We start from the raw sequence: 25840 nt of genomic DNA on the forward strand, positions 1-25840 counted from the left end.
ATTATAGCATTCATGACCAAATCAGATCACTCTGGTGGCAACAATGGAGGCAGTAAACCTATTTTAAAACAGTTAATTGCTTGTGCTGGGGTATCTTTGAGAGCATATGCTCGGCCCACTTCAGTAGACACAGAGGAAAATTCTTGGAATTTGTAGTAACCCTGACTTTGCTGCTGACTTTTGCTGTACTTTGCCGATGAGCTAAATAACTTTACAATATGTGTACTCAGATGATCATTCATGCTCATTTGTGATCAGTTAAAGTATCTTCAACATTTTAATGCAATAAATACCAGCCTATGTTGTAAAAGACAGCAGACACTGCTGGGAATATATTACACTGGATGAATAGGACGAATATTAATAATGGGCTTTAGTGCTAATCAATCTCCTCTCCTTACATGACTGCTTCTATAAAGTTTTTTGTTTAGAGACATTGCTTATATAAAGTTTGCTTGTGCCTGTCTTTCAAAGGTATGCATTGCATTCTGAAAATAGTTATTCTCTCTCCTCAGCATTTTATAACTACACTTCACAAAGCTTTTGTTAAGCATCGCCTGCACTTACTACAAGTCTGTAGGAGCACACTGTTTATGAACTTGAAATAACAGATACACTAGAATGGTTTCTATTGAGACAGCATATGGTAGCTACCTGGATATACTGGAATATACCTATATACACTAACCTGATCTCCTTCTATGACAAGGTGACCCACCCAGTGGAGGAGGGAAAGGCTGTGGATGTTGTCTACTTAGACTTTAGTAAAGCCTTTGACACCATTTCCCACAGCATTCTCCTGGAGAAATGGGCTGCTCATGGCTTGGATGGGTGCATGCTTCACTGGCTAAAAAAATGGCTGGATGGCCAGGACCAAAAAGTTGAGGTGAATGGAGTTTAATCCAGTTGACAGCTGGTCACGAATGGTGTTCCCCAGGTCTCAGTATCAGGGCCAGTTCTGTTTAGCATCTTTATCAATTATCTGGATGAGGAGATCAAGCACACTCTCAGTAAGTTTGCAGACAACACCAAGTTGGGCGGAAGTGTTGATCTCCTTGAGGGTAGGAAGGCTCTACAGAGAGATCTGGACAGGCTGGATTGATGGGCCAAGGCCAATTGTATCATGTTTAACAAGGACAAGTGCTGGGTCCTGCACTTGGGTCACAACAACCCGATGCAACGCTACAGGCTTGGGGAAGAGTGGCTGGAAAGATGTCAGGAGGAAAAGGGGCTGGGGTTGTTGATCAGCAGCCCGCTGAATATGAGCCAGCAGTGTGCCCAGGTGGCCAAGAAGGCCAAGAGCATCCTGGCTTGTATCAGAAATAGTGTGGCCAGCAGGACTAGGGAAGTGATGATCCCCCTGTATTCGGCACTGATGAGGCTGCATCTCAAATACTGTGTTCAGTTTTGGGCCCCTCACTTCAAGAAAGACATTGAGGTGCTGGAGCGTGTCCAAAGAAGGGCAATGAAGCTGGTGAAAAGTCTGGAGCACAAGTCTTATGAAGAGTGGCTGAGGGAACTGGGGTTGTTTAACCTGGAGAAAAGGAGGCTGAGGGGAAACCTTACCACTCTCTACAGCTACCTGAAAGGAGGTTGTAGCAAGGTGGGTGTCGGTCTCTTCTCCCAAGTAACAAGTGATGGCACAAGAGGAAATGGCCTCAAGTTGCACAAGGGGAGGTTTAGACAGGATATTAGGAAAAAAATCTTTACCAAAAGGATTGTCAAGCATTGGAACAGGCTGCCCAAGGAAGTGGTGGAGACACCATCCCTGGAGGTATTTAAAAGATGTGTAGATGTGGTGCTCAGGGACATGGTTTCATGGTGGACTTGCCAGTGCTAGGCTAACGGTTGGACTTGAAGATCTTAAAGGTTTTTCCCAACCTAAATCATTCTATGATTCTACTGCAGGGCTACGGAGCATTTGATGAGTAGAGTACATGGCTCTAGAACAAGTCAAGAGTTAAAGCACAAACTTGTAGGCTTTGAATGCCTGCTCTGCACAAGAAAGTCCCTGAACCTTAAGAGACTCAGTCTAAGCTGCAGCTACCATGGCTTTCACAGCTTCAGATCAGCACGCCTGGAGCTACAGATCCTGAAAGCACCTTCAGACTCAGGCAGTCCACCCTTCTTATATCAAACACAAAGTACTTTGATTAGGCATGGCTGCTGGGACACTTCACCTGCAAGTTGCGCCAAGATTGGTGGGTTAATTTTCTTGCCCTCACTTTTTGAACCTCATGAAAGAAGGCTAGCTAGTTCAGGCAGCAAACATGAAATCCCAGTCCTCTGTGAGTAAACATTTTGAAAACAGGGAGCTAAATGCCTACTTTAAGACTTTAATGTTTCAAACATCATGATGAAAAATAGCAGCAATGTTGCCTCCTGTAGAGGTGAGACAAAAATACATCAGGGGTGTAATTTACTTCAAAGGTCTCTATGTTTACCTCTCCCTGTCTCCTAACTGGGACACCAATCTTACTGACTGAAACCAAGAGTGTAGTTAAGGGAAAAATATCCACAAAGTGCTTGAAATACTCCAAATGAATGTAGAGTCTGATGGGTTTAGAATTGATTCTGACAGTTTTGGATTACATGACAGTTTTAGGTGTTAATTTTCTTTTTTGTTTGCATTTCTTGTCACAGTTAGGACGAAATTCTCCCTAAACTAGAGCCTTATTGGCAGCTTGCCTCTGATCTGTTGGAAACCAACGACAATTGGTGCTGAACAGGATTTTTCCCTCTTTTGTGAAAGGACACAACTTAGAGCACAGCACTTGCCATAGACTCAGATGGCACGCTTCATGCCAAAATCTCTAGATAATCCACCAGGGAGGAGAGCAATCATGATATAGTGTGTGGACCTGTGAGCTGTGCAGGACCTGTGCAGTGGGCTGCACTTGTTCTATTGCTTCCTCTTCCTGAGTCCTGTAGTCAGTCATGCAAACTGCTATATTTGGCCTTACCCAAAAGGCAACAGGCTATTTTAAGTTGTTATATTTATTTCAGATTTAAAAAGCAATAAATCAAGAGAGTGGCAAAGGTTTTGTAAGCGAACACTCAAGTGCCGTGTAAAAGGAAAACCCAGATAACTGAAATGCGATAAAAAGGACTTAGAGATGAGATTGTCTGTTGCTTGTTAAGCACAGCAAACGGTAATTGTTTGATTTTATCACAATACATGATTTTTGAACAACGAAGTCTGACAGAACCATCCTAAAACATCCAGAAGTGTTCTCCTCTCATTCCCTGCCTATGTTCACTACACACAATTATTGTCTGGCTCTGCAAGACAGAATGTTTAAAGATTAAAAAGTGCAGTGCACAGGAAAACTAGACTTAAGAATGACATCATCAAGCACACCACAAAATGAGGCAGAATTACTAAAGGATTCCCTGGAGCAACCACAAGTCCTGCTGAGAACGTTCCTGCTGGGGCTTCCTAATTAATGTACCCATTTTCCACCTGTCACACAGCAGAATTAAACTCACTGCATCTCTGCTTTAATTCTCCACTCAATCAATAATTCGGATAACAGATCCAAAGTCCTGTAGATTCTGTGTATTGATCTTCTCCCACCCTCAATTTGCCAGTTGTCTCCACTAACTTTGAGCAGTACATCGTTGAAAGTCCATTTCATTTAAAATGTAATCACTTTGCCGATGCTGAACTGCTTGCCAGTTTCATTAGTCTTCAGAAAACTTTCCCAAAATATGGAGCTGTGTGTAAATGCATTGAGTATTGCTTAGAAACAAAAATCAGTGTTCAGTCTACGACTTCTGCTCTGGCAATAATAATTGGTCTAGGAAGACATATAGACAGAAATTATATATTTTAACTACTAGTCCTTTCTAAGTTCTCCAGAGCCAGGCTAAAACGTCAACGACATTTCACCTTTTTGTTTTTCCTCTATTGCAACTTAAAACATTTTTTGCTGATTGGGGAAAAAGTTCTACTTATTTATAATATTTAAATAGAAAAGGTTTGTAACCAAAAGGCAAATAAAAAAAAAAAAATCTACCCATATTCTGCTGAGACAGCCTCTATCTTTTCCAACCCTATAAAGATAGATCTCCAAGTCTCATGAGGTTTCACAGTAATTAATGCAAACCATTTAAATCTGATTCTGAAAGCTGAATGGACTAAACAATGGAAGGTAAATTACTTTTTGCTGTTTTACATCTTTTCAATTCCTCAGCAAGGGTCAGAGCTGACACTGGGAAGATTAAATAGCATACAGCACAAAACGACCCTTATCACTGCCTTTCTGGAAAATTTGTTTTCTATGTATGTAAAAGGTATATAATGCTCTTGACTAAGAAGATACATGGGCATCATTACTATGTTTATACCGAGTGAATAGAAATAGATCAGGAGATGCTCAGTTATTGGCAGAGAGATAGCAGAAGAAAGTTATTAAAATACAGAGAAAGTACTGTTAGCAACATCCAATGCGAGGCAGATCCCTGCATTGTTTTTCTGAAGATAAAATTCTCTGAAAAAAGTTAGAAAAGTAAGTTTCTGACAGCAGTAAAGTCGAGCACGAGTTAGGATATCAAACCAGCTGTATTCAGTTCCTAAAGCTCAAAGTCTGACTGCGGCAGTGCCATAGCAATGCATTTTCCAGAAAAAAAAAAACAAAACTGTCCAGCATAGTGTTTTTTCTGTAATTTTGTGGTGGGGAAGAGGCTAATATAAGGAAGGCTGAAAAATCTACTATTGGGTCAACTCCTTTCATTCTTCCAGCAAAGGCAAAGAGATTTTTGATCTGTGCAATACCTTTGAAGTATTACTAGATAATAATTTCTTGCCTTGGTCTACCACTACCAGCAGCCTACTACCTTAGAAGAAACATGGGAATAACTTCGAGAGTTTCTATAAAAAGTGAATGGAGGAGATTTAGAAAGGCTTACTAGCCTGGTCAGAGCTCATCCAGCTGGCCTGACTGCCAGTTGTACCCAAGACTTCATGAATATTTAATAAAAAATCAAAGTGGATAGCCATGTGGGAATCGTATCAACCACCGATTTGATTTCTGCTTTATAACACTTAGGTAGGTTAAGAGTTTTTTTAATTCAAGTCTTCTGATATCCTAGGCTGCTTAAACATGTATTAGAAATGATCTCAGAGTCATTAATGGCTAGCTTTGTAAATTAACAGTAGACTTTCAGTAGAAGGAAGGACTAGATTTTTATTGTATTTTCCATTACTTGAAAAGGAGTTGGAAAATTATTAATTCCATTCATTTCTTGGAAAAAATTCTTGAACTAAATAATCAAACATATTGTAAGTGCCTGCATGATAATAAGGAAATGGGTTACACCCAACAAAGACTTTGACAGGAAGTAGTCTTGCCAAGAAAACATCATTTATTTGTTAACAAGGTAATAGGCTTTGTGGATAAGTTAAAATTGTACATTGAATCTAATGATGTTTGCTATATGATCTCATATGACAGTCTAGAAAGGGCTAAGAAAAGATGGCATGAATGAAACTGCTGCAGGTTAGGTACACAACTGTTTGGATCATCATACTCAAAGAGAAATTATCGGTGTAGGTTTTCCATACTTGGGCAAATTCACTGCATGGTTTCTGCAAAGGATTTGCCCTGAATATTGCTCTGCTCAATACTTTCTCTAACAGCACGATCACAGGACACATAACTATCGCCCTCAGATGACAAGAAACTTTGAAGGACTACCAGTTTATTGGAAAACAGAAACATTTCAAAATGATTGTGACAAAATCGAAAAATGTTCAGAAAAATGTGAAGAATAGCATGAGATACTACACCTAGCTGTAGATGTAGACAGTATAAAATCACTAGCTAGTTAAGAGAAGTTAAGCCCTATTTCAAAAGACAGTTGGAGGTTAAAGTTATTTATGAGCTGAAGATGAATTAGCAGTATCATGCTGCTTCAGAAAAGGCAGTTATGGTATAGGAACATACAAAGTCAGGTTTGTAGAGACCATTCCACCATCATTCCACTCAGCTGTTACTGTTTGCTTCAGAAAGATGCAGACAAACAGGCATCCGTAGCAGAGCCCACTGGGTCACAATGTCAGAGAGCAAACTCAAAAACATGACCAGTTAAAGAAGATTGAAAGAATTCTGATAGTTTGATGCTAAAGTAGAGATACCTGAGAGAACAGAACAAGATACAGTCAGCTAATGCAGCAAAAAATAGTCAAGTTAGGCTAAGACAAAACACACAAGCAGAAAAGTCAGCAGAAAAGGCAATGCAGCACTGGAACACAGTTCTCAGGGCAGGCTGTGAGTTTCCCCTCAATAGACGTCTTTAAGAACAGGCTTGACAAAAGCACACCAGGAATGACAGGATGGAGCTGAGGGCTGAAGCCCATCTCAGCCCCCCCACTGTGCTGCTGGGGAAGCACTGTTGCTCTGAGCTGCACAGCTGCACCTCAGCCAGATGTTCTGCAGTCGAGAAAAATCTTGCTCATGCAAGATTTGAGATATCACTGCCCAGAAACTGAAAGACAACTATGCAGATTTTTATGAAATACTTTAACGGTCTTTCCCTGCCTTGCATGGACCCTTGCAAACTTCTGTCAGCCTGAATCTGTGGTTTTACATTGGAATTTCTGAGTTAGGGAGCAATTCCAGCTCAACTGTCGATGAGAAAATTGCAAAATGGATGGGATTATTGCTTGTAGATACACAGCTATACAGAAACTGCAGGACCTGGCAGCCCTTCCCAGTTCCTCAGTCTAACTCAATGTTTCATTCACCTGCTGACTCAATGCAACCCAGATAGCAAATGTTGTTTCCTCACCTTAAGCATGTCGTACTCTCTCCATGGGGAAGGAATACAGCCAGGGAGAAACTGAGTCCCCATCCTAGGGGTAAGATAAACATGTAGCTAGCCAATATAGAACAAGAAATGCCTGACTTTGAAAACTCAGATCACTCTCCAGGGTGAAGCTGTGATGTTTTTGCAGAAGACTCTGGAACTGTATTTTTTTATGTACCATTATGTTGCAATAAGCTGCTTAATTCATTGCTCAGATGAATTCAGGTATCACTACAGAGGAAAAAAAAAAAAAGAAAGGAAAGACAGACAGAAGGAAGGATGGAAGAAGCAACAGACAGCTGACTCAATAGCTGTGCTGCTCTAGTCATTTTTTTGTGGGTCCAGTGCAAAATGAGTTGGTCTTGAGAAGAACCTATTTCACTGAGCTGAAACATACTCACTTCTGTTTTGTGGTCTAGCAGACAGTAAAAATAACGCACCCTGACAGTGTTCATTGGTAATGAGACCAGCAGCACTAGTGGGGGAGAAGTCTTTCAGAAGTCATGTCTATTCTGCAGCTGGACTGAAGAAAAGACCATTTCACTTGCAAAAATTGTCAGTCATTTACTATTCAAACAGAAAACCTCATAATATATGAACTATATTTGTAAAGCCTGCAAAGTCTCAGTTGCATTGATTTATACCAACAAATCTATCGTATAAGTCATTTATTCAAATGCTGTGAGAACTCTTCGTTCTTAAACAAAATGCACAGGATGTGACAAACACATAAAATTCCTCAGTTCCTGTCAAAAAGCTGACTTGTCTTTTGGACCCTCTGAAATTGCTACAGTAGGATTCGTGCATCTTACTTCATCATACCCATTTAGATGAACAGAGGAATCCATGGGAGGTGTTGAATCGACAGTCCTTGCCAATGCAATGATGTTACCTTAGATGTGGTACGCTATAGACTGCAGTAGCATAGACTTCTCTCAAGATCTTGTCTGTATATTCTAAACAGCTATTTGTGCAAGAGCACCTCACTCTGAACAGCCTCTATATTAAGACTACAAAGTTTAGTTTGTCCTGATTGGGAGATTTTTGTCATGTAACCATCTATTATTGAATATAAGAATTAAAAAAATGACACAGTACAAGAATTTTAGACTGTACTCTATCCTACAATAATGCGAGACTCCCAATAAGACATTCTAGTTGAAGACTATATCAAAACAAACCTTGAAAACAATACCTTCAAGCAGTAGTAGCAATAAGTTCTTTCTAGTTCAATAAAAGCTTTCCATCTCAGGATCTCAAAGAGTTTTTAAATATTAATCGAGCCTCTAAGCAACCCTGGAGATGCTGAAATACTGCAGCCAATGATCAATTAAACCCTACACAGTTTATCCAGTTTATAGATAAGGCATGGCAGGAGTGCAGAAATACCCACATTTGCTCTGCAGAGAGCCAGATCAGGCTCTCCTAAGTGGATGGGAGACACTTTACCATCTGAAACATCCTCCTTAGTGTGTCCCATGATAACCGTACTATCCAAGTTTGTCCATTTATCCTAGACATAGAAAACTCTATTAGAGGAGAATGACTACTAATTCTGTTTTATCATAGATGAGTAACTGAGGTACAGGGAGATAAATGATTTGCCCAAGGTCACACAAGAGGCCTGTAGCAGAGAACAGGGCATTGCTCAGTATTCCTGTTTCTTCTCAATAGTCAAAATAGTCCTCCTTTCTTTCTTTTTTTTTTTAAAAAATTCTTTTTCAACGTACTCTAGAAGGTATTGAATTGGTCCGAATGATGTGTTATTCTGGCAGCATGGGGATTTTTTTTTATATATATATAGTTTTGACATATGCAATGAGTAAAACATTCTGTACTTGTAGCATTATTTATCCTCTAGCCTTAACTGCAGCGTTCAGAAGCTAACACTGACTGCACCTTTCAGAGCACAGGCAAGGGTAGCATGTTATTTGTCAAAGCTCACAAAGGCAGTGCTGACAGAGCAAGCTTTGTTCATGAGACAGAACGCTCTTCCCCCTTTTATGCTGCAAACTTCTGGGCAATGTCAATACCAGTTTAAGAGGTCTCCCACTCTCCAGGCTCTTTCTGTCATATGTTGACATCTTCTAGGAATCAGCAGATTTTATGCTTCTATTCAATTCACTTGACCTGCCTCTAAATATGTTCCCAGCATCTGAAAAGCCATTCCCCACACAAACATATGATGAAGTCCAGATCAATAACACAGGATAAAAACAAACAAGCTAACTAAGGCAAGTCTAAAGTCTTAAGAGCTATCCACAGATGCTGCTATCTGGACTGTTCAATATGATTTTCTGAATTGCACACAGCAGGATTTCATTTGCTACAAATAGCTTTGCACCAGCAGCATCTTCAATAATTTTATCATGCAGTGTTCCCCAGATAGACCAATATTTCATTTAATAAACAGCAAATTAAAATAGCAAATATAGTGAAAGACAAAGCATGAATAGATTTGTTTCAGAGTTTTAAAGAGAACATCGATTTTTTTTTTTATTTTTCAGTATTTCTGTAGTCGCTCATAAGGTCACCTTCATGACAATTCCAACAGGGGTTTATCTTGTAGTGCTCACTCTGACATACAGCCTGATGATTTATTATTGCTTAGTTCTTGATACTGTTCACTGCACAATCCAATCTAAGAGAGACACATATTTCTCAATTCAGGGACTTCTTTTATTTTATGAAAAATCAGCTTGGTGCTTTGTGATAAAAACTAGACTTGGCATTTGATCTTAATTTTTGTAAGTATTTCTTTCTATTCTGTGTTTCTCTGCTGTATCTTTGATGTATTCCAAGATCAGTTTTGTTTTCTTTTCCTTTGCATTTCTTCTCTCACCCTATTTTAGAGCGGCTACACCCAAAAGAAAAATCTGCCACAGTAGCAGCTTCTTCCAGCCACTCTTATCTAGATTTCTGTTTCATACTAGTAGGTGACATGGTGATAGATTTCATAGGTTTTCTCTCCTCATTTGGGAGAAGGAATATAATTATGCAAAGGAGGGTTAGATGGACAGTAGAAATATATCACTATTAACCCACCAGAACACATGCAGATTCACTGTGGTTATGTGCTTAGAGGGGGGAAAAAAAAAACCACCTTCATACGCTAGACAAGGGTTTTTTTCTCCCCTTGTATTAATATCAATTCAAGGGTAAGTCAACAGTTCTCATCATGTCATTCCTGTGTCTACAGTCTTAGGATACGGTGCTACTTAAACTCTGCTGGACTGCAAAGCTCCAGAATTCTCATAGACTGTCTAAGCCATTTGGTACCATTAACCCTCATGGACCAGGCTGCCCGCTATTCAGCTACATTCCTTTAAGTCTGCCAGTCATTAGCTGGTACGTTAAGTAGCTAATGGTGCTCTTACAATATCTGCTGCATCATGCAGGTGCAATAGAATAAACATTTTTTTCCACTGGTGCTTTGTCCTAAATCATTAAGGACCCCAATCCTGCAAAGATTTATGTATGTGAATAAGTTTACCCACATGAGCAATCCTGTTTCAAGCCTCTTAAACACATGTTTGTAGGGTCAGAGTCTTGATAATCAAACTCACTATCAGGTATTAGGCTAAAAGCCTTTTTAATGAAATGCAAAATAGCATCAGAAAACACCAAAAAGCACTATCTGCTCCGTATTTCTTCTTACCAAGAAATATTTACAGATGTATTTTTTTCCAGAACAAAGATACACAAAGTCACACCTGCTATTCTATGACCTCATTGCTCTCCCACTAATTGATCAGTATATAAAAAATATATTATCAAGGCAGTATGAATATTCCCCAACTAATTGGCTGCCAGTAAGGGAGATTAACTGAGGATATGTAAATTATTAAAAGCCATAAACTGCTTTCTGGAGCCTCCTCACTCTCCTGGGTCAGGTTGGGGGGATCAGCTGGCCGTTCCCGGTGGGACTGAGCTAGAGCAAGGTTAAGTAAGCAGCCCTCTTCCCTGTGTCTGCGTCTATTAGACACCTTTGCTGACTCTCTGGCGCCAAGAAGTCAGGCGCCACCTTCTACACTCAGAGAAGCACAGGAGGTTGCAAATGGTAAATTTAATACCGCAGCAGGAGGTGCCATTTACAATCCCAAAGGATAAGTCTCCCCTCTTCTCTTTCATGCTCATATAAACAAATTGAGGCTGATGCAATTTTGAATCCTGTTGTCCTATTTTATTTTTAAATATGTAATTTCCTCTTTATTTTAGCATCTACGCAGGGTAAAATTAAAGGATTTCTGTACACACAACCGCTGGTTAAACTGCAATGAGGATTTGTACTTTATGAAACCATTAAAGCGCTGACGAACGCAAGCAAAAAAACAACCAGCAAAAATTTGGGACTGATTAGTAACAAGCAACTTAAAAGAAAAGGAGATTAAGGTACCTGCGCAACCAAGCCTCACACAGTGCATTCCTTATCTTAGTGGGTTTTTTTTTAAAAATTACTTCAGAAAAGACTATCAAATATTTATATAATGCTTGCCTGTTTTGCTATACCTATTGTGACATACCCTGGTTTCTTTCATTCTTAGAACAATGTCTTAAAATGGTTAAAATCACGTTGTATTTTCATTTTTTTAAAGTGACACATTACTAGGCACTGTTCGAAAAAATAAACTAAAAATCTAGTGAAAACTGCTGCCTTATCAATTCAAGCAGCTCCATCTATATGTTACTAGAACAATGCAAGAAAGCATCTTTTGTATGATCAGAAATTTTAAAAATAGTATTTACAGTCTGTATTGGAAAGAACTTGCAAACCAATATTTTTACAGAGGCTGTTTAAGATTAAAGCAAATTGGAAAACGCAAGGCAGGGGGAAATATGCAGCTTCTAACACCAGATACAAAGAACAAAAATGATCACATCTGAGGAAGAAACTGACACGTTCTCATAGATTTTGGGGGATCCAGGCACCATATCCATTCCTCAGTGCAGTTTCCTACATAATGTTGGCCAGAGAATTTCAGTTGGCGATTTCTGAATCATGCCCAGTCATGTGAGGCTGGACTATGTCATCGCTTTTAGAAGGCTATCAACGCTAGCTTTAACTGATTAGAGAATCTGTCTGATTTCCAGGCAAACTCTTGCAGTCATCCAGTTACTCTCACTGTTAAAATAAATGGGGCAGCAGAGGCAAAAGAAGAGCCCTGGCAGCCATGAGTGACAGGGTAGATGGCAGAAACGGGAAAGGAGAGAGATGGAAGAAAACAGGCCAAAAACGCATCCAGAATTAGTAGACCAGAGGAGTGGGCCAGCACATTAGCAGGAAATGTCAAGTATTTATCTTGTCAGCATAAATATCTGAGACATTTCAGTCATAAATTACACGGCCCATGACAGGCCACAGGGTCCTAGCTTCTGTTCCATATTGTATTACAGCACATCCATTAGCATCGAGTTAGATTTATCAGTGAAACTGTTAAGCCTACAAGATGCGACAGACCGTCTGACCACTGCTGCTGCGGAAGAGAGAAAATGGGATCCGGTGCGGTTTCAGCGTAGTATCTTACAAAAAGCAGACTCAGGGCTGTGCACTTCAAATACAGGCATTCAAACAATAAATAATTAAACACAACATTGATTCAAATAAGGAAGAAGGGAGAATCTAAGGACACAAGAATTGTTTAGCTCGCATGTCTTGCACACAAACTTCTCGGTGGAGACAAGGGGAACCGTAAAGGCACACAGCCTTCCAGTCCGCTCGGTGTTGGGCAGCATACGTACCTTGGGCACGGGCTATAGCGACAGGCTCCTAGCTAGCTGTACAGCCTTACTACCCTCACCTCCCTCCATCTATCCTTTAGCCATGTCAAACCCTGCCTCTATGCATGAAAGACAAATTTAACCCTTAATTTTCTTCTTCTTGTCCACGGCTAAAATGCAAGATTCATCTCTGCTTCCCTGTTAGTGCCAGGAAAGAAGACCTGCATTTCACTGTCTTTGACACATCACAAAAAACATGGAACATTCATTAAAGATTTATAGCAACATCAAACATTCTGTTTTACTTTCAATTTTGTCACATAATCCCAATAAAACAGTGATTTAGCCATATCTGTTAAAGTTGTTTGTCACTGCTGAGTCCTTCCTGTATCACTACCGACACAGAAATACGTAAGCCAGTGAAGTCAGTCTCCGCAGGGTCTGTCTCTTTTGGGAGAGTTTTAAGTGTGCTGCTTCCATGAGAATCTGCAGCCTCTCGTCATACTGGGCTCTATATTATTTAGGCTTTCCAGTAAAAAAATGAAAAGAACTCCTAAGTAATACATTAGTGTTATTCTTATCTAGAGAAAGGCGTGTGGGACTAAGTGAAAGATAAAGGAAATAACAGAGACATGTGGCAGTGCTAATGTTAATATTTGATTAGAAATATTCCAAACAAGATGTCAAGACAAATTCAGTTCTTGTTATCAACACACACCCAGCTCATCGAGGCTGAAGTGGTGTATTCAGAAATACAGTTTAGAAGGCAAGTAATCTGAAAATAATTTGTGCTCATAAAATGAAGACACAGGCTAAGAGAAAAAAAAAAAACACACACCACAAACCAAAACCAACCAAACAAATCAAAACAAACCCCTAACCCTTCTAAAGTAATGCTTGGAATTAATTAACAAGGATAAGAACTACTGGAATCAAATTTGTACCTGTTCTTCCATTATTACATGTTGCTTAATTTATAACAACACTGTGTGCAACATAAAACTGCTTGACTTCACCTTCCTAAAGTCTTCAATAATGAAAGTGTCTGAAGTCCTTATACTTAACACATTCTCAGTTCTCTCTTTGACCACAGTTGCCACAGGCACAATCTCCTGAAATTTAAGTGGTACGACAGCACTGTTCTCTGCTACATCATGTCAGCTTGCTCCCCTTTTCATATAGTTTTTTGTACTTGTTTGTTAATTGTAATTGTTTCTATATAGGACTTGTCTATTGAAGCACAGAAGAAAACAGAATCTAAAAAAACAACCTGCCTCAGGTTGTAAATCACCATGATGGTGTCAATATTGTCATTTTCGACAATGACATGCAAGGAGAAGATAGAGAAAGAAAGGCATACAATTAAGTGTAAGCAAGCTGATGGCATGACACCCAGAAGCAATTGTCAGAGAGAGAAACAAGAAGATGGAATTGGATGGAGATCAGGCAGAAGCAGAGAAATAGAGCTGCATCTCAGTTGGGTAAAGATAGCAGGTGAAATTACATGACTGGACAAGATCATCCAGACAGAAAGCAGACAAAATTTAAAAAATAGTAAAATAACTCAGAGAAAAACAGGAAGAACAGGGAACTAAAGAAGAAAAAAGTTGCTAAATAGGGTCAGGAAAACCAAACATTAAGTGATAAGGGAAGCTGAGATATTGAGAACTTAATAAGTAAGCATAAAGATCAGGAAGGTTGGATACGGAAGTCTGCCCGAGAAGTGGTTGCTGGAGACCTTGGTAAAAGTCCACCAGAACTCAACCCTGAGCCAGGATGTAACTGCAGAAGAGCAATTCAGAACAAGAGTTCCTGGCTCTGCCATGACCTTCTCAAAAGATACCTTGGTGAGAGTTAGGTTAATGGGTATAGCTGAGGATTGACCTGTTCTCTCTGTCTGAACTCCCCAGTTACGCAACTGACATAATCCTTTCCTGTATGGTAGTTCCACACAAATTAGGAGGGGAGGCAGTCAGTAATGGAGCCATATAAGGATATAAGATCTGTGAAAGCATTTCAAGAAGAAAGAATGGTCAAGGATACATTCCTTGATGATGGGTACAGAAGTCAGGAGCAGCCAGAGATCAGGAAGAGAGGGAAGGAAAAACAGGCCCAAGGCAGAGGGCAGAAGGGCTAGAAAGAATTATCAGGAGCATCTAGCACAGACAAGGAGTGTTGGTGGTTTAAACACTGTTACAGTAAAAAAAACGTTAGGAATATCTATGTAGCCCTCTTTTATCATCCTCCCACCTTTTTTATATATATATATATATATATATACACACACATATATATATATATTTCCTGTACTCTTTAAGATATCCTCCATCAAAATTACTATTACTGTCATTTCAGGTATCTGCCCTTATTTCAAGACATCTGCATGATGTTTTCTTTAACTCCTCTATCAAAAGTATTTCACAGCAGAGTCTCAAGAAAAAAGAGAGAGATCAGAAATGGGAATCAAAAGCCACTGTAATCAATAAACCTTACTTAATTAGACAGTATCCAATTATTTTATGATCCATGAGGTTGCCTGTAATAATTCGGTCAGTGAAACAAAGTGCACGTTAGATTATTTCTTCCCACGAGCAAGAAATTCTTTCCTGTTTAAACAGCATTGTGGCACAAGTGTAATAAATGAATACGAGACTTTCAAATACAGCTATACAGGAATCCAAAATGTAAACCACAGAATGGTTTGTGATGTATTTGCTTCAGCTTGCCTTAAAGCAGGACCAGCCTTTCTTAAAGAAGAAAAAAAAAAAAACACGCACACAACAAACAACAGACCTTGGTTTTGCTGAGGGAAATCATTGACAAGATTTCATGGGGAAAAGATAGACTGGTGAAATACAAATTCTTTTTATATTAAGACATGTCAAGTTACATCAGGCATAGTTTTGGACTATGCAACTGTATTTTGTCTCAGGCATTTGCTAAGCTTAACAGGCTGAAATAGACAACAGTAGAGTTGTTAAGATTTATATATTATTTTCTTCAAAATGTGTGTGTTTGTTTTTGTGAGCAAGGGAATGAATTTCCCATCCTGAGGAACAGTGAAAAAGACAGTATTTTTCAGTGCAAGCTAGGAGATGGAAATTAATGAAAGATACTTGTAAATCATTCATCAGCCTTGGCAGTGCCAGGCATTTCGCATTTCAATACCTCCATGGTTATAAGAACAGCATAAGGTAAGTTTATAGAAACCAGACTATTTCCTCATCAAATGTATCACAGATTTACTGAGAGAAGGATATTCATTCCTTCCATCTCCTGATTAGCAAAGAACCGACCATTGTAGCAGTTCTCCTCTGAAATGTTTCTGGCATGCTGACAAGACTTTTTTTTCCAACAGTATTGCATCCTAATGAGTAAGACTCCAGCCTGCTGTAAGAGCTGTTTCTCTCGCTTACCAGGCAAGGTTTTGTGCACATGTATGTGACTCTTCTGAGAATAAATTGTGAACACTGTTTTCTGTGTACAAGTACTTCATTTCTGAGGCAGCATATCTCCTCAGTGGAGGCATTCAGCTTCTTCCTAAGGCACCAGGCTACTGGTTGTCACATTAGGTTTCAATCTTAGATGACAGCATATTTTTCAAGTGTCCCTGCATTTACCTTAAAGTTTCCTCTCTCTTAATAAAGTTGCTCCTAAAGAAGCTTGAAAATGTCAGCTAAGGGATCATACCTTCTTGCAAAAGTCCTTACCAGGCCTTTACACTCTCTGATCTTTTTACCTATTTCTTCTCTGGGGGGTGGGTATGTACTCCCCTTCATGACTTTATTGAGTAGGCTACTTCTCCCTGCTTGCTTTTCTTCATGCTTCTCTGCTTATTTAATAAAGAAACAGTGTTCTAACCCTAGAGATCTTATTTGCGTTTAAACACAGAAAACTCAAAAGAAGAGGGATAGGGGACAAACTGAATAGAAGGCACTCTTCATCATGCCCTTAAACAAGATGAATTTCTGACTCTGGCAAAGAGACCAAGAACATTACTTCAAAGCAGAAACAAAATCTCATTCAGATTGTGGTGTCTTCACCTCACAGACTGACTGGTAGATCTTTACTATCACAGCCAGAAGATGAGAGGCAACAATGAGATCCTTAGACACAGGCCTGGTTGATAATTACAGCTGTATCCAGATGTAAACCAGAAGTTACTACACTTTCAGATGTATAACAGCACAGTATGTGTTTCTAAAACAAAACAAAACACCTCCTGTGATTCAAATGCCATATAGGTTATGCATTTGGAACCTAAGTAGAAGCTCACTTTAAAGCCTCTCTCCAACTTAGCTATTTTAATACCACTGCCACTGTTTTTTTTCTGGGCCACCAGAGGTGTCATTTACCCAAAGACTATGTTTCTGAAGTGCTAATGTAGTTATAAACATGAAAGAGTGTGCTGCAAACATCAACCCACACCTGTTGAAACACCAAAAAAGGGAAAGACCTCCTCCACATCATTTCCCAAACTTTCCCATTTGGGAAAAAGACTCAAGAGAAACCTTTCTACAGATGACACCTTCATGGCCTACAGTTCATGTCTTCTTCAAGTCGGGTAAACCTGCAAACTCTTTAAAATTAGGGCCTTGAGCTTCGCCAACCAGAGTGTTTTGGAGAGTAGTTTCCATAGGTTTGCTACATTATGTTTTATTTTTCCTTCAGCCATGTTAAACAATTGGAATATCTCTTTCCTATTGATCATCATTACTATTGCAAATAGTTCCTGAAACAGAACTCATGCAGTGAGGTGTAGGCATCATTTCTATACAGTAGCCTTAAAAGCTATCTTTTAAGAGTACTAGGAATATGCCCTTATGCATATTGGTACCTGCAAAAAGATTGACATGTGATGTGGAAAAGGAATTTCAAAGACTATGTCATAAAATCTCATGCAGCTTGCCAATATCAACATTTAGAAAGTATAAATTAAATTTAAAAAAACACAAGTATTTTGGTAGAATTACAACAAAAACGTGAAGAAGCAGAAACACTTTTCATTCAACTATAAGCATTGTGGTAGAAGTCTGAGGACTCACTTATCTTGGTTACAGCGTACTCCATAAACATGATTGTGCCCTAATGATACCACTGTCCTTTAGCAAAGCCCTGGGGCCACACAAAGCATTCAATGCCGTGGACAGCAGCTAACGTTCTGCACACTGCCTAAGGCCTAAACAGGCCTTTCATGTGCAGGCCAGATGTTCACTCTTTCTTAGGCCAGCTTAAGGCTAGAACAAACCTTTTCAACCAGGGTTTATCAGAGTTTCTAAATTACATACTGGGAAGAAATTTAATTGGTTTAATTAAGAAAGTTTATTTCATGGTAATTCAGTTTTGTTATGCTGCAAGACTTAATGTGTCCTCTGGTAGAAGTGATTTGTTATAAATATTCATAGCAACCCTCTTCCCACCCAAGCCAAAAAAAAAAAAAATTAAAGTTGCGGATAAAAAAAAATACTTTTAAAAGTCTGGACCGTGATTGATCAAATCTCCTCACAGTAGCATCCATGCTTATTTAAGTCAGGATAATTGTCATCTCTTTGTACAGTTTGCACAGTGCTCAGATTCTATTTCCAACAAGAATGTCAAAGGCAACAAGGTGACATCGTGGCTGCTTTCTCCCCATGAAGTTTTAGTCGTTACTTTTCTTGACCAATTGCTATGGGTTGCTGAGTTTTGGGGTTGTTGGTTTCTTTTTTTTCAAAAAGTGTCATAAGAAATAAATCTTTTTATTTATTATTATTCACAATAATATTTTAAAGCTGATTTAATGTGTATTGAGGCAGACCCTGCCTGATTGAGATGCCTAAAAACATACATTACTGCACCACACCTCCAAGGTTAGAAAAGTACTGTAAACAAGAGGCTATTTTACCTGTTAGGTCATGATTTAATCCTCAAATTTAACAGACACCATGACTTAGCTAAAACTCCAAGTTCACAGGCATCAGTCACTACCATAATAGGCCTGCAGGTGAGGCGAGACAACAGGAGGAAAACTAATGTTGATTCAGTTAGGTTCTTCTGAGACACAGACATCCTTCACACTGTTCTTTTTTTGCCCCTCACCACTAATCATTACCAAAGTGAGGAAACTGTGAGGAAAGTTCATATGTTGAATGTATAGCTCTCCAGTTGCAGCACAGATCTATACGGATCAATAGTGGGTTCGTTCTTTCAGCAGCAAATTCAGCACAGGCAAATGGTGCCCACTGACAGCACTTACGTCCTCTGCTCATAATAGGTCCTGCACCAGGAGACCAGAACAATTATCTTGTGTTATCACCGTATCCCCAAGCCTACGCAAACTGTACACACAAGGTGATAGTTTGGCCCTGTAAATCAGAATTAGAGGAAAGAACATAGACCAGCTATCATAGGACAAATCCCTCAAACTTCATTATCATCTTTGTCAGATTTTGTGTTAGACTAATCCACAAACATCACACTCAGGTCTCTGCCTCTGCTTTGCTAGCTGCTGATCAGACACAGGTAGAAATAGCATTTCCCAAAAGAAGAGGTAATCTAAAAAACCACAAGAAAAAGTATGGAGAAAGAGGCATGCCAGAATGTTATACATTAAAGTAGCAGGGTAAATATTTTTAAATCAGAACAAACCACGGTGCTGAGTTCTTCCTATTCTGTTTAACTCTATCTACTTTTTCATAAAAAACAACCAAGTAGTACTCAAGGCTTCCCAAAAACCTTATGTACCAGTCACAGCATGACTCTGAAAGTAATTTATTCTGTGGGTCTCAGTTTGGCCCTAAGAAAGAGGGACTTTTTTATGCATATTACATAGATTTGCGTGATTTCCTCAAGGTTTATAAAAACTGCAGCTCTCAGATACGACAAAAGACACAGGTATCTTTTCAAATATTTGTTTTCAAATACTTTTACATTTCTGGGAAGTTAAGCAATGCAACAATATCAGGATTATTTACTAGAATTTACAGTGATAACTGAAGTCAGGAGTTACACTGAACAGACAGAAACAGAAAACGCTTTGTGCTACAAGTCTCCTTTGGCTTGTATGATTTGCTGCATCCCAAGCACAACTCTTAATTCACTATCTGAGGTGAGGGCTGATGTAGCATGAGACAACACAAAGAGACCCTTTCACATCATTTTAATTTATTTTCATCTGCTTTCTCATGTTTTTTTTAAAAAAAAAAAAATCTGTAGGAATTATAGCACCAGTATCCACAAAAGTGTTATTTTTAACATGCATCAGTTAAACCACCTTTATAGGAAACGCCCTGGGCTGGCCTCGCTCATGCATATGGCCGAAAGAGACTCAGAAGGAAACCCAAGAACAATTATATTTTAAAGAATGTGTGCATATCTTTTCTTCTATGTTACCACTATAGTGTGCAGAACAGTTTATCATCCAGTCCCTATGAATGCTGCAGTGCTTTCAGGAATTCATAAAAAAAACCACAAAAACAACAGAACCACCACTCTCTAGCAGGCAGGTCAACTTTTTCTCAGTTGGTTAAATTAGGAAAGTAATGAGTCTTCCCTAGGTTCAGATATCTTGACAACACCTCTCTGCCAAATCATAGCAAGAAAAACACATTCGTTTACAAAAAGACCAGATTGATACAAATGGTATTTTCTTTGCAGTTCCCATGGCTATATGGGTATTTTTGGCAACAAGAAGATGGAATTAATATATCCTTTAATACTGCAAGGGGCACATTTCAAACAAGCAGTATTATCCATCTATTCTTCTTACATTGAAACGAAAAGAATAAAAAAAAACAACAAAGCTGAGTCTTATTGTCAGAGCTGGAGTAATCGGGAATATGCTGCTGGCACTACTGCTAGGGAAGAAACAACCTACCTTCTTAGCTGGCCTACCAGCATTTTGAGGTTAGATAAGCACAGTGAAGGTTGGAAAAGCGTAGTTTCCTTCCTCAAACAAAATGTGTCAGCCCATCATAGTGTTGCAGACAATAGATGGCTGTGTTACTATTTACTCTCTATCTGATCTTCTCCAGTCCAAAGGCAGCTCTTTGTCTCTAGTTTACCATATCCACATTCCTACAATGGTTTATGACAATGCAGTAATCCATGACTACCTGCATAGATGCACATTTATTCTTTTTGTTGACAGAAACTGTATTCATTTTTCAGAATATAGCCCCCTACAACCTGAACTAGTGGAGAACTGTCAAACTACAGCGAATTGAGTAGTTTTGAGAAAAAAACATTGGAAGGAGGCATCCCAAATTCAAACATCATCTTTCAAGAGAAAACCAGAAAAGAGAAAACCAGAAAAGAGAAAACAAATTAAAAGTATTGACGCAGAGCATCATCTGACATATGGACACCAAAAACTACGCCATCCTCCACAGCTTCCAGAGTCAATTTCTGTATTTGAGTGTAATTTTTTAATCACTTGTTTACATTCGTAACACTGCAAGAAATAGAACTACAAAGAGAATCTTGTTGATAGAAATCTCATATTTTTGGATGAGATATGAAATCCACTGAAAGAAATGTAATAAAAGAGGTGTGGAGATGGAAAAATAGGGGAAAACTGGAACACAAAGCTATGGGACCATTATATGAATTTTAAAAACAGTATAATGGACAGAGGCAGAGCCAGCAGGGGTGACTGGAGAAGTAAGAGGTTTAAATTTTAGTATCATGTGCAGAGAGGAAAAGTCCATCAGGAGCAAAGTATTCCAAATGATGAAGGACATCATTTCTGCTATGAATTTTTTAATACATCAGAAAGAAATGAGCTACGTGCCAAAACAGCCAGAAAGAAATTCACAGAATTCTAGCCAAACACATCAGTACATGTCACCAAGACAAACAGCTGGGCTGCAAAAATCTTGGCTTTTATTTTAGATAAACTTAGCTGTTCTTCAATAACATCTAGTTGGACACCTATAGCTTAATTTACTCAATTCACCTCTCCCATCATCAGTTAAGTCACTGTATTAAAAATTTACTATTAATACTTTCTGGAGTGTATAACTTTCTTATGAATTGCTGCAAGCGCGCTATACATTACCTCTAATTCACCTGCAGATTTATCTGGGAACAAAAAGATTATTTAAAAGAAGTCACTTTAACATTTGCCTACACTTCTACTGTTGCTTTCAATGGAATTTGGTATAATATACAGTTTTGTCTATGCGTTCGGTCACTCTGAGTACAGACACACCATTCAACCAAAAATTATCTCCGCTTCTCATTACTAATATTCATTCAGTGCATGCATTCCATGCGGGAACTACACCATAAAGCAACATCAGTTCTCTGTGAAATTAGAAACTGAAGACTGTTTCATTAGCCACTTTTTTATTTGATGGCAACAGTGCATGGGGTTTAGACTTAAGTTCATAACCTGTTCATAAGCAGTATTTTTTCAGTTCACTTGCTATCATGGAAAAGAACCAAACCAATTAAGAATGCTAAAATTACCATTTCGTTTTCAGTAAGGAAAGAGGGAGATTCTGCTAAACTGACAATAAAGAAAAAATATCTCACTACGGGAATTATCCAATTTGACTAGATAGGTCATTTCATTAACTAAAAAGTAACGACATCTCTAATCAGTATTTCTCACCTATAAATTACCATTTTTATCTCTTCAAATCTTTAATTCACTGTTGCTTTGCTTCCCATTTGCTACCAACTGCTGCCTTTGAAACATTACCATCAACCACATCAAAAGCAATTCTAAGTAGGGGGGAGTCCAGTTTGGAATGAACTGCACTTGGACCATTTTCCCCATTTTTCCCCACTGCTATATTTTATCACAAATTTGCTTAAACAAGAGTGTCAATATGTCATTCTTAACATACACTAGGTATCACAGGAGACTGTCTCTAGGTCAAGTAAAACTTGTCCGCTGTACTCCTCTCCAAGCACAAGGAACAACAACACGAGAAGTTTTTCACTATGCAGAGAGCAAGGTGAACACAATCCCAGAGGAGCTTGCCACATGAAATAGTGCAAAGAGATGTAGGGAGAAAAAACCCAGACACATCAACAAGGAAAGCGCAATGCCTAGAAAGAAACATAAAGAATGAATATACATATCCATGTGTATATGTGTGCCTATTTTGGTGAACGAATGTATGTACATACATACCTGTATATAGATAGATAAAAGAAAAACAGGCAAGTTAAAGCAGCTTCCAGGAAGTCTGAACTTATGGGACTGATAATTCTTGCAGACATTGACCTTGAGAGCACTGGGATCCTGGAACCAAATACCAGACATAGGTCACTGCTGTCATCTCTTCAGATATGTTTCTATCTTGTTAGCTGCCTCAAAGGAAATTAAGAGTGGTTAAGTTAAAGCTGAGAGCAGGGACTCATCAGTTCAGGTCTCTGTCTATGAGATTCTGTGTGTTCAGCGCAGCCCCTTCTTTGACTGTCTTCAAAGCTCAGACTGAGACCTTTCTATTGAAAGGTTTCATATTTGACTGTTTTGCCTGCCCTCTTTTTAGTGCTTCTCTTTCTGGCTATTTTTCCTTCATTCTCTGTGCTAAGAAAGGCTGCTCTCACTGAAGCATTGAGTCCTCCTCTTTCCTGAGGTTTTACTTTTGTATCTGTGCAGTGTCCCAGATATAGACAATCTAGACAATAGCAGAATAGATAAGGAACTTTAAACTTTCACCAAGAAAGTATCTCATAGAAGTTTCCAGCAGAACACAGACATGGCAAGACACCCCAGTTATCCTTTAACAACATTCAGAAAATAATCCAGAAACAAGTCAGAGTCACACACTTACGATGTTGGCAAGTCCAGCCTCATACCATCATCAGAGATATTAACCATCACTCTCAAATTACTGTCAAGGGTTCACTTCTGTTTATGCTCACTGTAGAAAACAAGTCAGTCCACTGGTAGCCTGTCCTCCGATTCCAAACATCTTGCTTTAGCAAAACTTCCACCAGAGGCCTCAGCATCCTCTTCTGTGGTACTAGCTACACAATTAAGCAATGAAGAAACAGGCACATTTCTCCAGAAAGGCGAGAAAAGTCTTTTTTTCCATGCAGAAACTACTCAGGCAGAGGATCACTACAATTCACCTCTTCATTGCAAAAAATTTGTTCCTGCATATGAGTGAATATAATTTTCAACTTTTCAAAGTACCATAGAAAGAACGTGCCATTTCTTGATTTCCACAGTACCTTTAAAAGGCCACGAGTAGAGCTATGTACCAATGATCCACATGCAAATCAAAGGAGATTTGGGCATGCAAATTTCCCTGAGTTCACTAACCTGTGCACATGGTTTTTCTTTCATGCAATGAAATCACTACCTATCCCAGAACAGTTAGGTGCTCATAAATAGCACCTTCATGGTGTAGATTCTAGCAATGCTACTAAATTGACCTGAATATTCCAGACCCATTCCCAGGTCCTAGTCTCCTACTTCTTCCAGAAGTGTCAGTATGCTGATCAGTTTAATCCCTCATATAACAGATCATAAATGGCGCACAATCCATCATGTGGGAATGAGTTTTAAAAAAAAAAAAAAAATATTTCACCTATCAGGGGTCATTTCTTAAGGCTAGAAAGATGCTCAACCACTCTCTTGTCAGATCAAAAGTCTATCTACCCTTCAGCAAGAAATCATTTTTCTCTGTTCTCTAATCTCTTCAATATTGTATGATATAACTGATACTGTGCAACAGGTTTTGTAGCTGTTACCATTGGCTCAGTTTTCTTGTAGATATAATGAAATCCAGGAAATGTGTATCTTTTTTCCTGCTCTAGTCTCATCATCATTTGAATGGAAGATCATATGAAATCAAACATTTCCGTAATAATGTGCGTACATATGAGACAACAACATCCTTTCTAAGCAGTACTAGTGTGCTATCTTCAAGTAGGCTACCGCGCCTTGTTAGCAATGCGCCTTTTAATCTGTCAAATTTTCCCGTTTCCTTTATTCTGTTAACAGAAGGGAGTTTTTTTCCCTAACTTGAAGTACTTTCTACCAATATCCAAGCAATAATTAAAATAAAAGCCTAACAATTAGTAATTCCATCCAGCATTTGTTTCAGATTTTTTTTCCATGTAATTCAAACATGTAATGACACTGGATAACCATTATTAACTGCAGTTTATAACAGACAGAAGAAAAAAATGACTTCTACAGGACTGAAGTGCTCTGTCACATGCCACACAGCCTGCCAAAGGCATAATGAGGAATAAAATGCTGAATTCCAGTCTCCAAGATCAATGTTTAATCCATGGTTAGATCGTAAGCGGTCATTTGCCTACCCAAACCATTACAAAAAATACCCTACATTTATCTTTTTTTTGGAGAAAGCATTAGGAGATCTGGGTTCTTTTCTGTCCTTTGGGGCTAACTTACTATGATCTCCAACAAACGATTCCTGTATGCTTTGTTTTTTCTGTCTGTAAGATGTGGGTGTCTACGTCCACTCCTGTGCATTCGTATTTTCACCACAGGACTGAAACTGGTGTTTTCTCTTGGATTTTTGTGTGGTATATCATATTAGTTTTACATTTCTTTTGACTACAGTGTGAAACTGTTTAATTCCCATGAGATCTAACAGGATGTGAGATACTGAGCTGAATTATCTTTCAAATATCATTCAGTATTACAAACAGCAGCACCAGGCTGCTGAAAATTATTACGTTTAAACAATGTCAATGAAAAATAAGAAGCCAGAGTTTGTCTTCTTGCTTGGATGCAGTACATGACTCAGTGCAATGATACCTGACATTACAGGTCAAAGCGAAAACAAATTTGCTGATGGAGTCATAATTTGCAGAAGATTTAAAACAAATTTTAAAACTTCAATTGCGTAAACATTTTAAATCACATAGAGGAAGAAGCAAATTTTTAAGTCATTAATAAATATCAGCTGACATCCCTAAAATCTGGTAGAAATGTGTCTTCTCTACTTCTGTACTTTAACAGAACTTTCAAAAGCTACCTGCTCCTCTGAATAAATTAATTTTATTTCATGGTCATGGTAGCTATCAGACATATCATTATATCATTCCCACCTTTACTTGCCTTCATAGCAGTGAAACATAGATGAAATCAGAGAGAATGCTACCTAGATAAAACCTCTTCACACAGGGAACAGGTAAAATACCAACTTTTTCAGCTGTTATCAGATTTGCTCTAAGAACCTATAATACATCTAAGTAAGTCACTTAAGTGGCATATTCCTCCCCTTTAAGTAGAACAGTTGGTTCCAAGTGTGAAAGGACTGAGCACACAGTTCCACTTATTCTGTTCCCAGTTCTGTCACTGCCTGTACCAGTTATGTGACTTTGGCCTTAATAT

Source organism: Tauraco erythrolophus, chromosome 10 (genome assembly GCF_009769465.1).
Source record: "Tauraco erythrolophus isolate bTauEry1 chromosome 10, bTauEry1.pri, whole genome shotgun sequence".
NCBI lineage: Eukaryota > Metazoa > Chordata > Aves > Musophagiformes > Musophagidae > Tauraco > Tauraco erythrolophus.